Genomic DNA, 15,207 nt, shown 5'->3' with positions numbered 1-15,207 from the left:
AATAAGTATTATTATTATTTAATTCCTAAATAGATCTATAAACAGGCTGTGTTTGGATTGGAAATTGGAATTGGATGTATTTAGTGAGAATTACAAAGTTAGACGTGCTTGTTTAATCAAGTAATTGCATTGAAACCTTGAGAGGTAATTGGAGATCTCAATTATATACTCAAATTATGACGGCCCCTAAAAAATTAGTGTAATTATTACACAACTTAGTAATTATACTCTATTTTAAAATACAATATGTATTTGAATGTCAAGTGGTAATTGCATATGCATTCCTATTGTCATGCTTAACAAGATAATTAGTAATTACATTAAAAAAAATATTATGTACTGATTACTATTTAAAACTAAGGATACGTTTGGAAAGCCACCTTATAATTGGAATTTGGTGTAATTCGGAGTAATTACTTAATTTGGTGTAAAAATACAACTTGTATGTAAAAATATAGTGTAATTACTACTATAGTAATTATGCGACTTAGTAATTATATAGTTGTTTCCAAACATGCTCTAATACTCTAAAAAAAAACAGTTTTTGCGATGAACCTATTTCGCAATAATTAATGCCATTATTTGCGGCGAAAGTATTGGTTTGCCGCAAATAATTGTCCCCAAAACAAATTGTGAATACTGGCTTTATTGGTGGCGAAAAACTCAACGCAAACAATGGAAATAAAGGCACGAAAAACTTGCGGGCTACTCTGCATATGCGCGGGTTTCTGCTCAGTTATTTGCGGCGAATACTGTAAATAAGTTGAACACTGAGGAAAACATGGCTGAAATTTGGTAGGAAAAAGGCGCGAGCATTTTTTTGGCGTATTATTTGCGGCAAAATGATGAGGTTTATTTGTGGCGAACCAATTCGCCGCAAATATTGCTAGGTTTTTAATATTTAAGTTGAATGATGTCGTTCCATAATTAAATAAGTTGTTTCTTTATTTGTAGCGAATCACAAGTTATTTACAGCGAAATGTTTGCTGCAAATAATGGGCCTCCTATATATCGCAGAGCCTCTTCTTCCTCATAACTACGACTCTCTCTCTCTCCTCACCCTTTCTCTGCAAAATCTGACCCCCACCCCCTCCATCTGAAACCCCACCTCCGACCCCACCTGCCCCACCCTCGGCCCCATCTGACCCACCCCCAACCCCAACCGACCCTGCTCCACCACTTCGGAAATAGACCACCACCACCACGCTAGAGTAGTGCTGCCTCTGCCAACACATGTAATTTTGCTCTCTCTATTTATTTTTTTATACATATAATTTTTTTTAATATTATGATTCTAATCTTTTGTATTTTGGTTCCGCCACCACCACCACCACCACAACCACGCCAGAGCAGTGCTGTTGCTGCCGAGATCGGAAAGCAGATTAAAGGGGAAAAGACCTCCAACAATCAATCTCATGTTCAGGCGCAGTCGTCGTCATACACCCAACCCGCTCAATCCAATGATAAAAGCATGATCGAAATGACGATAGCTAATTTTATAAGACAATACAAAGCAGACATTGAGTTTTTTTATCTCAACGCCTTCCTCCTGAATCCCGTCCACCACCTGAAATAATGAGATCAGATGAAGCGACTCAATGGTGGGAGATGTATGCGGCTGCACCTTCACAATCTCCACCACTGCCTCCATATATATGTTCAGAGATGACGCGCCTACACAAGTTCCCCTACCAGTACGGCCTCAATCTACATTTAGAAATGACGCGTCTTTGTCAGCACCTCCGCCACGATCTCCACCACCCCCAGTCATTTAGTTTCCAGATGATAGTGGCGATGATAATGATGTGATCAACTTAGGATAGATTATATAGTTGTATAATTCGTAGTGTTTATTTATTTTAATACTATTAAGACAATTATTAATTTTAGATTGTATGGTCTATTTTGCTATCAACTAATGGAGACTACAATTCTGATTTTAAATTTTATTATATAGTAAATTTTAATTATATATTTTTAAATTTTTTTTTATTTCTATTACACTATTTGCGGCGAATAATTTATAAATCTCGCCGCAAATAAGAGTCACGTAAGACAAAATCAACCACTATTTGTGGCGAATTACTTAAAATTTTCACTGCAAGGAAGGGTTAATTACGACAAAATCCAAAATTATTTGCGACAGATTTATGGATATTTGCAGCGGTTTGTTCGTCGCAAATAATTGGAGTATTTGCGACAGACCTTTTTTCGCCACAAATAATGGTATTTACGATGACTTATTTGTGACGAATTATTTGCAGTGAATTATGGATGTATTTGCGATGAAATTGATCATTGCAAAAACCTTAATTTCTTGTAGTGATAGTATTTAGCAATTACACAGTGTAATTATACCCAATTCTCATGGAGGCTATGAGAATTTGAGAGTGTAAATGAACACTTTAATTACCTTCAATTACATGGTTATTGTGTAATTAGCTAACTAAAAGATATAGTAATTATCTCGAATTATACCCCATTCTAATTATAGAATAGCTTTCCAAACACATCGAAGTAATAGTAAAATATTATACTGTTATCTTTACACCCCAAAATATTATAAAGACACTCTTTTTGAAAAGTATTTTCTTATTAAACATATTTATTCTTAAGTATAATAAATAAAATATACCACTCAATTCTAATTAAATTAACACAAATTTTTTTCTTTTTAAAATTGGGTCTCTAATATTTTAAAATTATATTCATTGTTATAACAAAACAAAAACAAAATTTTCTTATTGAAAACAATCATTTAAAATAAAATAAAATTTATTGTATTTTTTAGATTTTAATAAACATTTATGATTTTTTTATTTAATAATCTATTTTATTAAGAAAAATATAAATTTATCATTTAAATACTTTTACTTCCCAAATTTTAATAAGTGATATATACGATTTTATTATATTTTTTATTCTTTTTAAAACGGTGTACAAACTAACTAGGTATTGGAAATATAGAGTAGAATTATAAATAAATATATATTTTTAATTTATGAAATTAAATGTATATATAAATTTATATGGTACAAATATAGCTCCCCTTAATAAAATCGTTCTTACAAATTTACAGAAGTTGCCCTACCATCTATGCTTTCCATATTTCATCATATCAAGAAAAACACCATTTAAGGCTCTCCCAACTTTCCAATTATATCATATATATATATAAGCAAAGTTTTTCTTGTGTTGTCATTTCCTCCTATGACATTGTGGTATTTGACATTTGCAATTTGCAAGCACATATTCTATATCTAGATGCATTGGAACCCTTTTAAAGGAGCTAAAGTTAATAATCAGAATTGATTGATCAAACCCTACCCATACTTCTTTGTTGCCCCCACATTATAAACATGGTCCAACACCATAGTACATAAAAAGCAAGAGGATGTTGGGAAGAAGCTAATTATAAAAGTTTGAAACCACACATTAAAACTTGTGTACTTAAATGTATAAAACTGAAACCAGTATATTAATATATATACCAATTATAGACACAAATAGAGTCCACATTTACTAAAACAAAGCCTAAAGAAATGACACAGCCTAATTTCCCAGTCAAATTTTATAGAGAGATTCTGCTGTTCTAGTGTTATTTCTGATGCTTTAAATATATATAGGCTCAATTATTTATACTACTTGGGTCCACCATGTTATAGTAGGAGGCCTTGTATATAATATATGTACAATCAGGATCAGCAAAACATTAGCAGCCCATTGTACTTTTGCGGTCCCATTGGCTTTGAATATCTGGCTTTTTGTTTTTTTTCTTCTTTCTGATACAGTTCATGCCTACTGATACTGCTGAAGATTAATTGGTTTTCAATTGGCACACTAATTTTCTACTGAATATATATATATATATGTATTTTTCATTATTATTTACAAAGGATATTTCCATTGGCCATGAAAAACATTGTATCAAACTTTAAATATTTCTTAACCTTTTATGATTTTAATTATAAATAAATATTATTAGCCCTTTAATTCATAGCTCTTTTGCTTTGTGTGTGTGTGTTTTTTTATAAGTAAAAGCATTCTATAATTAATCTTGCTCAAAGGGTTAAAAAAACATCTGTAGGTTTATTAGAAATTGATTAAAAAATATTTTAATTAAAATATATATTTATTTATATATGCTATGATGTGAGGATATAGAGCACGTGAAAGACCCCAGCAAAAGAATGTATGTCACGTGACAAGGATTACACAGGCGAACTGGCAAATCCATCCATCTAATTAATTAAAAAAAAATATATGTAAATGTAGAATTGAATTGCATCTGGATTTCATAAAGTTTTTGGATGAAAGGATTTCATAAATTTGGGTTACTTTAAAAGACTCTCACATTAAGTTGTTTCGGTCTTACAAGAAAACAGATATCATTGAATTACAATTAATACTTATAAATGAAGTTATTTGAAGAGGGCACTTCAATGTTCTTTATGGCCATTCTTCTATCATGCCAATTTTGAATTTTCTGGGTGAGAGGTTTTTGATGCTCTTTCTTTACTTCTTCAGAAACATCTGTGTTGATATAATATAATATAATATCCTTTGTATAATAGTTTCTATACATTCACACTCGTTAAAATATTACACCGATAAAATGAGTAATTTTTCTTTTTTCCTTTCATATAAATGAATGAGTGAGAGTATAGGTATAGTGATAATACATATATAGAAAGATAGAAAAAGAAAGAAACAACACAAAACCATGCATTGATAATTTGATTTTCTTCCTCTCTCTCTACATTCTCTCAGATTTAGAGGGCTAATCTATGGGTATGTCACTAAATGCTTTGCATGCATTTCAATGAAGAGGAGGTTGAGAATTCAATTCAACTTTCATCAATGGAGTATAAATATATATATTTATATCACACAACTGTTCGGATTACGTTTACAATACATATTTGTAAATACACTTTAATGCAATATTTTTAATGATATATATATGTGCATGTCATAACTACGTATATACTTATTATTATCAATTGCAATCATTATTAATTATAATTTTTTCAATTCAAATCAAACACAAGAGTTTGCCTATCAGGCAGGAGCGAGTTATCTATATTTTTTTTTAGAATATTTGTGGCCATAATCACCAAGTCTTTTCAATTATAGTGAACTTAATACTACTTGAGTTTTTTTTTAACCATAATTATACATTCGGTCACTAAAATTGTATAATTGTTGGTATCTGGACTTAACGTTTGATATATTGTGACCAGTTCAAATACTTTTTTTGTAATTATAATATTTTTTTTAACTAATTAAAAAAACTTAAAATAGAAAAAAAATAATTTATTAAAAAATTTTAAAATTAAACTTTAAACAAAATATATTCCGAAAAGAAAACATAGAACGCTTCGCGCAAATTTTTGTAAAGATTAAAAAATATATATTTTAAAATATTTTGTAGGAGATTGTGTGTAAGTGATTCCTTTTCACCATAGCCGTACAACATGCTCCTTATATCGATACCTAAGTGCGTCTTGGCCATAATTTTTTTTTCATGATAATGTTCATTATATAGAGAGCCTCCTGCAGGTTTTCGAGAAATTTGGAATAATTACATTGCCAAAAATAAAATTCAAACTACTTGCTGTACGTGTGCTTTTATTTGATATTAGTATTATTTTATACGCTTTGCATTGTTTTTTTTGTTTATTATATAATATTTTTAAGATTTTTATATTTTTAGGGTAGAAAATTTATAAATCATGACCTTTTGCATAATCATTCATTTTTTAAATAAATATTTTTATTAATTTAATTAATAATTTTCTTAATCAAATTAATATCACGTGTACACATGTTGATATTTTTAATTGTTAAGATATTTTGGTTTTAAATTTGAAATATCAAAACAATAAATCTTGAAGATAAATGTCAATTTATATATGATTCATTTATTATTATAATTATTAAAAAAATTAGTTATTCCTAAATATTTTATTTAAATATGAAATTCCGTATTTTAATATTACCAAGTGATTTAAAATAAACAACTTAATTAAAAGCAGAATACTGATTAAGTTGTTTAGACAGATTTCAGTTTTGTTCATAATACTTTTGCAACTGTTTAAACAGAAACAGAAAAACAGGTAAAAATTCAACACACGAGAATTTTTACGTAGTTCAAAAATCTTTTCAGATAACCTACATCCACGGGGCCATGCACAGAGAATAAACCAATTAGTAAAGAAACAATGTGTACAAAAGCATTGACTTAAACAATGTAAGACTCACTCTTAAACTATTGCCGCAATCTTGTTGTACTCTTCTCTACGAATCTAGTTTTGATGAAATGATGATTCTCTTGAACTCCCTTCAAAGAATAGCGAGTGCTCACTTCCTCCCGAAGTGAGACTTAGATAGAATCCTCTCCCGAAGATCCTTATGAACACGTTTACAATAGCCACTACCTGTTTACAATGGACTAGATAGATATCCACAAGTACACTCAATACTCTCACAAAGATTAAGGTGAACAAACTTAATTTCTACAAATAAAAACACTCTTCAAAATAACATAATGTTTACAAATATTCAAAAAATGGAAGAGATGAAAATTCCAAAGGCCTTGGCAAGATATTTATAGGCAAGGAAATCGTCCAAGGCCAACATTTTCTGGTACCTTTGAAATCAATTTGCGAATTCCTTTGATTAAGGAAATCAGCCAGCCAGATGAATTTTGTGTCGACAGAAAATGAAACTGATGAGTCAGCAAGGAAATCAGTTTTATCTGGCAGAACGAACATGGTCATTTCTTTTGACCATGTTCTTTTTCGATACCTTCTTAATCCAGAATAATCTTCTTTATTCCAGAATAATCATAATCCCTGAAAATAATCTCAAGATAATTGCAAAATATATTTTTACCAAATATTGATTATTTGTGATAAATAAGGTAAAAAATATATTCACACTTAAATATATTTTCACACTAGAAAATCAGCTGAATAATTTGATAATTAACCCGAGAATCAATAAGGAGATATGCTACTAATTTTCCTTAAACATTTAAAATATTTTGTCTAAATTAAAGTTTAGCCAATAAAGGATTTTACAAAATATAAATAAAAAATATTTTTATTTTAAATTTAAAATGATAGAAATTTTGAAATAAATGTCAATTATATAGGATTATTTATTATTATAATTATTAAAAACATAGTTATATAAATAAATTAAGATATTTTAAATTTTGAATTTGAAATATGAAACAATAAAAATATTATCATGAATTGGAAAATCTTCAAGATAAATGTGAATTTATATATGGTTGATTTATTAGAATAATTATTAGAAAATGATTTATTAATAAATATTATTGATAATTTTAGATATTTTTTTTTAAAATGATTTAATAATCATAAATAAAATAAAATAGAATAAAAAATGTAGAAAAAATAGAAATAAATTAAAGATTTTGACTTGAATTCTCCTTTTATTTTATTTTTTAAAAAACATTGCGTGATATTTTCCAATTTTGATATTGTCGTCATTTAAAATATATATGATGACGAACTTTATAAGTATTATTTATGTTTTTGCCAAATAAAGTTGCTTGAATTGACTTGTCACATTATTATTAAGGCAATGATAGTATCCTGGATTTTGAGTTGTTGATTATTTGAGCTTAGGAACAAATGGAACTTAAGTAGCTTGATTCTATAAAGCCAAGTTTTAAGGGGTTTTTGCTTCCATTATTAAGTTCTTTTATGCATAGAGGACATTTACTTCATTTAGATTTGATGAATTAAATTTCTGGATATGATTATTATTTACCTTGTATGGTAATTTCCTAAATGTGTGAATATGTTATTGATCACTGACATTATTCATACTTGTTAGTTTTAGAAGTTGGCAGGTGTGATAAGTTATTATATAATATTGCTACTAAAAGATATTACAATACCTATACATATATTAAATTTTCTATGTAGCAGCATATTTTGATGGGATGGTAAATTTAGATTTTGTCCATTTTATTTACTTGTAGCTCTTCCGAAAAAAGGGAAGGATTATTGAAAGAGATTATAGGCTTTTGTATCATAATTATAAGATTCAATTCAAATTGTACAAAAACTTCACATATAATAATAATAATATCTATTAAGAATAATATTTAATTAATTTAAAAAATAATTATTTAAATTTTAATTTATATTCATATACAAAAAAAATTATAAAATATCTTTAATTTTAAAAAAATTCTACAAAAATAGATATTAACATATTATTATAAATAAAAAAATTAATATCTTATTTAAATTTAAAATTATAATAGTAAATTAAGTAACTTGAAATAAGCAGATAAAAAATAAGATGGTTATATCAATTTTATTATTTTTCTATTTTTTATTCATTTTGAATAATAATATTAATCAAATAAAATATAAATACATTAAAACTCGCAATAGCTTCCACACCATTGGAGATAGTGGAAAATATTTCGATTAATGGTGCTACAGAATCTATTTGAAGATTTATCGATTAACTTATACTTACTAATTTGTTAAAACTTTGATGTTTCTTTTTTTCCGACCACCTCCAACAATCTCAATATCACCCACACAACATAAACATTCGATAACATCTAAAACATGATAGAAAAATAAGATGAATATGTTATAATATCAAGATCAATAATTGAAAATAAAAACTTTAAAGATTAACAAACATTAATAATTGAATAAATACTCAAACTTTAAAGATTAACAAACATTAATAATTGAATAAATACTCGAGAGGATTGTGTTATCATTAACACATTAATCAAACAAAATTGGAGATATGAATTGGAATTAATTGAAAATTGAAATTGAAAGAATTTAGAGAGAATAGAAAAAAAAATTAGAGTAGAGGAAAATTTGAGATTAATAGAGAATATTTAGAATATATATAGATTCACAAAGAGATATATATCTATTTTTAAATAATAATATCTTATAAATATCTCTTTTAAATTTAAAAAACTACATTTATTATTATTATTATAATATATAGAATAAATTAAAAAATTAGATTAAAGGAGAAAATAGATAGAGTGGTTTGAATAGTTTTTAGAGTGTCACATCATCTCCTTGGTATTCTCCTTTATATCTCTTCTAAATGATAAGTGTGTAGATAACGGAAATTCTTGGTTTTAACAGTTTTTATTTTTTTCCGTTAACTTTAACGGAATATTCTTATATATAACAGATATTCTTATATTTAACCGTATATTGTAAACATGATTTAAACATAAATCAAATTAAATAAATAAAAAATTAAACAAATTAAAATAATATATTTTTGAGATATTTTACAATGACAATTTGTTGATGTCGTTTTTCGTCAACTTAGAAAAGAAGAGCAATTAAACAAAATATACCAGAGGAAACAAATAATATAGACATTATTTTTTACGTGGTTCAACAGTTAAAATTTGCCTAGTCCACGAGTCTGTGTTATTAACTTCTTGGAATTCTCTGATAGCTTTATGGAAGCAATTGTACAGAGTTTTTCCAATATTAATTTCTCCGTCTTTTACAAATGAATTGTCCCACTCTATTTATAGAGGGGTTTACCGAATCTCTTCCCACATATTTCGAGGAATTATTCTACAAATCAATTAAAATATGCCATTAAATGAATTTAGTTACTACGTACGCGGTAATATCCCATGATATTTGGGATTTAATAAAAATTACACAGAATCCCTTAAACATAGGGACTTTACAACAATAAACATGTTCACACACAGCTTGTGAGCTTGGACGCTAGATTCACACGCATTCAAGACCGTTTACCTATTGCGAGCTCATCACCTTGGTTCACATACGCTCTCAACAAATGATGTTGACAAGACCATCCTCTTCTAGCTTACACTACTTGAGCTTGAATTGTCTTGCCTGAGGGTAGGAAATAAATCAAGAAATTTATACAAGTATTGAACCATTACCACTGCGAGTTGCGAGCCTAACTTATAAACTCGGAACACCTCCGAGACTACGTAGTTTCCAAGCTTACCAATCCCGACGTTGTCACATTTACTGCTCAGTGAGACTGTCTTTGCCTTGCTGATCACATGACGACTGTGCTAGTCTCGAGCTTACACCTTATGAGCCTGAGTTTCGAGATCAAAATTCTCATTCTCGAAATCTGGGTGTAACATTTTTCCCCCTCAAAAGTATCAGTTCGAATCCTATGAGAAGGAAACTTTTGAACTGCTTTTTTCGAAAACTGAGCCACTTAATACACTCGAGTGTGAACACGCGTCAACCATGGGTTGCTTAATCAGAGTACTCGAGTACTTTTTCACCACACCCACACCTATTCATATGCCAACCTTTTGCCGCCATTACCACGTTTGTACCTGACCATTTGATCAGATATCGAATCCAGCCAATGGCCCAGATTAGCTCGACCCTTGACCTCCTCTTGGTATGCACATATATATAGTCTCATCTTCTCTTCTTCTTCACTTTTACCTACAAGTTTTGAGTTTCAGAGAGAAAAAATAAGAGCTTAAATTTTTTTTCATCTTTGCATGTTCTCCAAGCCGAAGAGACAAAACACCCCTGGCATTTTCAACTCCGTGAGAGCTTTCTTGCAACCGCTCCTTCAGTCGTCAATCTCACTGTACCCGCAAGCTTCTCTATGTAAGTTTCTTGTTCTTGATTCTCGTATTTTTATTTCTTCATGCATTTTTGTGTTTTTCATTCCCGTATGAATGTATGATGTTGTTGGTAGTTTTAGCAATATTGCTTAACACAAACTTTCGATTCAACATCTTTGACAACATAGATTTAAAACCCATATTTAGTGTAAAAAATGCAAACATGCAGTGTTTTCAGATTACGGGTAATGTATCGTGTAAGCCAAGAAATGGGGTTCTAAATTAGAATTTTAAATTGTACAAATCCCAAAATTATCACATTTTCAGGTAACCGTAAACTTTTCCCCTGAAAATCCGGTATTCTTAAAATGAACCCACACTTTCCCACTCTTGCGTCAAATACATGCTCGAAGTCTGAACTTTACAATAGTTCAGGGTTCTTCCTTGAATTCGATCTGTCCTTTTGAGACCTCAGTTTCGATCGAGCTTACTCTGTGATCTTGAGCCTTCGAGCTCGAATCACCAAAACTATAGTCTGATTTCTTGTATGCCTAGCCCTCACTCTTTTCTTTCTTGCTAGATGTTGCAGAATTTTGAGAATCGGTGGGGGTCAGTGCTCGCAATCCCTTATTCTCCCTCAACTCCCAGTCCAGAATCTCCCTTCACCCAGAACCAGCGACTGATACACGAGCATCGTGTGAGGTGCGAACAAGAGGATATCCGAGCCCATTTCTGACATCAGATTGAAGAGGTCGAGGAAAGAAAAAGGAGGAAACTTCGGGCCGCAATCTATCCAGATCCAGACCCCAAACTCATACCTATCCCTCTCGATCCCAAACTCAAAGTCACCGTTGCTTTCGAGCCGGGTGTACTTGCTTTTTTGCTGATGGAAGACTCTTCAAACCGTCCTTCTACCTCGCAAGTTGCTACCATTCCTACCTCCAGGGAGGAATTCTTCGAGGTCGAGCATTATTGGAGCTCGGTCACTTCGATAGGCCAAATCTCTGAGATCTTAACTTGCCACGGCCTGAAACTCTCTGGCACACTAATGTTTCAGCTTGCGACCCTAAACGAGCGAAGATGCTATGCCCTGGGTGATGGCAACCCCTATAGTAAGATCAAGCTCACAGCCTAGAGTCGCGAGCATATGAAGGCAGGGGCCCTTCTTCCCCTGAAATCCTTTTTTAAGGATTTTCTGGATTTTTTCGGGCTCACCCCCTTTTAACTTCAGACCAACTCATACAAGGTTCTATCTGCCCTTAGGTCGCTATACCACGAGCCGAAGTGAGAAGGACCCTCACTGTTGAGTCTAGTTTTTATTATGTTTTGGTGATGTTTTTAGTAGTCTTTTATTTTGTTTTTCCTTCATTTAGCGCGGGTTTATGCTTTGTTTGGTTGTTTTTGTGAATGTCAGGAAGAATTGAGCATGTGGAAGAAAATGCCAAAGAAAGGGAAGAAATAACCGAGTTTTTCATCATATTTCGATCAAGAATGGTTTTTAACACAATTTGGAAGTGTTGGTGAAAATTTGGGATGAAAACTTGAAGAATTGAGAATTCCCTTAAGAGCCACGGCATGAGCAAAGGGGAGCCGCGGCTAGGTGGGAAACAGAAGCATTGTTTTTCAGGAAGTCTTCGGGCCGCGGCATGGCTAGATAGAGCCGCGGCATGGATGGGCACTCTGCCCAGAAAACGATGATGCGGGCCGCGGCATGGCTTCAGAGAGCCGCGGCATGGAAAGGGCTTTTTGCCCAGGAATGTGGACACGGGCCGCGGCATAGTGTATGTAGAGCCGCGGCCTGCCTCTTTAAAGTTTGAGATCCTAGGTTTTAATGACGAAAAGGAGAAGGAAAACGGACGTACGGACGAAGGGAGAAGTTCTGGTTTTGAAGGCTCAAGCTTAGAGTATTTTTACATGTTTTTCTTCCTGATGTTATCTTTAATTTCTGTTGTGATTAGCACTATGACTATGAACTAATTTTCTGTTTAGGATGTTCAATTGAATCACTTGAATTTCTGTTATGTCCTAATGCAATTTTAATTTCCTCTTCTTCAATCTTCTTCAATTCCTTATAACCTGTTCTTATAGATTGATTATTGATTGGCCATCTTTAGTCATATATATATGTTTTTAAGTCAAAATCTGAGAAGTGAGATTTAATTATGCTTTGGTTATATTGGACATAATTTTGATTTAGAACGAAAGTATCTGAATTAATTTTGTAACTGTTGTTAAGTTGTGGAAATTAATGCTACCTTTGTGGTTCAATTTACCATAGAAATATAGGAAATTGTCACCTAGGTTGAGTTTATAATTCATAGTATGATTATAGGCTGCTGTATCAACTTGTTAATTGAAGTAGGTAAAAATAAGAAGAATTCACATTTTGCATTAGGGAATAATAGGAAGGATAGTTGATGAGATTGAATATCCTAATTGTTTCTCAGTGATTAAAGTAAAAATTTTACTATTAGTTTTTATTCCATTTAATTTTCGATTATTATTTCTGCACTTTATTGTTACTTTTGCTGTATTTTACAAAAATCAAGAATTTCAATTCATCAAATAGAACAAGAAATTAATTGACTGGTAATTGGTAAATCAGTCATTGAGGACGATACTTGGTTTTACCATTTTATTACGAATTTGCGACTGTGTGCACTTGCATAGCAAAATTATCGCAACAAGTTTTTGGCGCCGTTGCTGGGGACTGAAAATAATTATCAATATCAGTCTAATTAATTTTTATTCTAATTTGATTTTAATTTCTCTTGTTTCTAATCTGTTTAGTTGCTTAATTTGTCTATCTCAGGTGAATTTTGGTATATGCGTGGCAGAAAAGGAAAGGACACACTTGTTCCTCTGAATCCTGAGATTGAAAAGTCTTGCAATCAAATCATAAAGAGCAAGAGAGAGGCCCATAAATCTGTAAAGATGGCACAGAATGAAGGGGATGGCAGGAATGTTCAAACTCCTGGAGTTGTACAAGGGGTTCAGGCTCAGACCAATTCTGAGAGGAGCCTGAGAGATTATGTGCTACCCACTCTGACGGGAGTACAAAATAGTATACGCCCACCAACTGTAGAGGCCAACAACTTTGAAATAAAGCCCGCTATTCTACAAATGGTGCAGTCTTCTGTGCAATTCAATGGGTTACCCTCTGAAGATCCTCACACCCATTTGTCCAATTTTCTGGAGTTATGTGGGTCCTTCAGATTTAATGGAGTGAGTGATGACGCAATCAAGCTCAGGCTTTTCCCATTTTCTCTAAGGGACAGAGCAAAAATTTGGCTGAACTCTCTGCAGCCAAACTCTATCGTCACCTGGCAAGATCTAGCTCAGAAATTTTTGTCCAAATTCTTCCCTCCGTCCAAAGCTGCTAAATTGAGGGGAGAGATAAATAACTTTTGCCAGAATGACGGAGAGTCATTGTATGAGGCGTGGGAAAGGTTTAAGGAACTCCTGAGAAGATGTCCTCATCATGGCATTGAACAGTGGATGCTAGTACATAATTTCTACAATGGTTTATGTCCGACAACCAGAACCATTATTGATGCTGCAGCGGGTGGCACTTTTATGAGCAAGAGCGCAACTGGTGCTTATGAGCTGCTGGAGGACATGGCTACAAACAACCATCAGTGGTCTGAGGAGAGATCATCAGGAGTCAGAAAGATAGCTGGGGTGCATGAGCTAGATGCAATTACTGCTTTAACAGTGCAAGTAGCCTCTTTGACCAAGCAGTTGCAACAGAGTAGTGTATCTGCTAATGCGGTTCAGATGGCAGTGAGGTGTGAAATGTGTGGTGGTGCTCATTCTGTTGATCAGTGCCCTATCTGTATTAATAATAACACCCCAATGGATCATGCCCAAGTTAAGGCGGTGGGAAATTTTCAGAGGCCACTCAATAATCCATTCTCCAACAACTACAATCCAGGGTGGCAAAATCATCCAAATTTTTCGTGGAAGAATAATCAAGGCCAACAACCTCATTTTCAGGGCCAGTTTCAGAATAACATGCCTCAGCCACCTATGAATCAAGCTTCGTCATCACTGCAGCCTAGGCCTCAACAATCAATGCCTCAACCTGAGAGACCTAATGAACTGCAAGCTGCCTTGTTGACTCTTACTAATACACAGACTCAATTTATGACTGAGACCAGATCCTCCATTCGAAACCTTGAGACACAGGATAGGCAGTTGGCCAATATGCTCAATAACAGACCCCAGGGAAACTTGCCTAGTAATACTGAAGTCAACCCCAAGGAGCAAGTTCAGGCAATTACTCTGAGGAGTAGGAAGCAAACAGAGCAGCCTAGACCTCCACAGGCAGTGGTTCAGAAAAAAGAGATGGGTGCACAGTCTAATTCAGAAAGGGTTACTGAAGACCATCAGAAGTCAGAACAGAGTCCCCCAGTTGTCATTGAGCAGCCAGTTAGAGTTCCATACCCTCAGAGGCTTAGAAAGACTACCCTTGATAAACAGTTTTCTAAGTTTCTTGAGGTGTTTAAAAAGCTGCACATAAACATTCCTTTTGCTGAGGCCTTGGAGCAGATGCCCAGTTATGTTAAGTTCATGAAGGAGATTTT

General features: G+C 32.4%; 1 non-coding gene across 1 annotated transcript; it reads right to left on the bottom strand.

Annotated features, from left to right (window-relative positions):
* Window positions 1-14,002: 14,002 nt before the first annotated feature.
* Window positions 14,003-14,109, bottom strand: LOC133828009 (small nucleolar RNA R71). The gene has a single exon (XR_009890654.1). It is a non-coding gene; the product is annotated as a small nucleolar RNA R71 (small nucleolar RNA).
* Between the last annotated feature and the right edge of the window lie 1,098 nt (window positions 14,110-15,207).

This window comes from Humulus lupulus, chromosome 3 (genome assembly GCF_963169125.1).
Source record: "Humulus lupulus chromosome 3, drHumLupu1.1, whole genome shotgun sequence".
NCBI classification, from domain to species: domain Eukaryota; kingdom Viridiplantae; phylum Streptophyta; class Magnoliopsida; order Rosales; family Cannabaceae; genus Humulus; species Humulus lupulus.
Note: the sequence above shows the minus strand (reverse complement) of the source record. Positions and strands in the feature narration are given on the sequence as shown.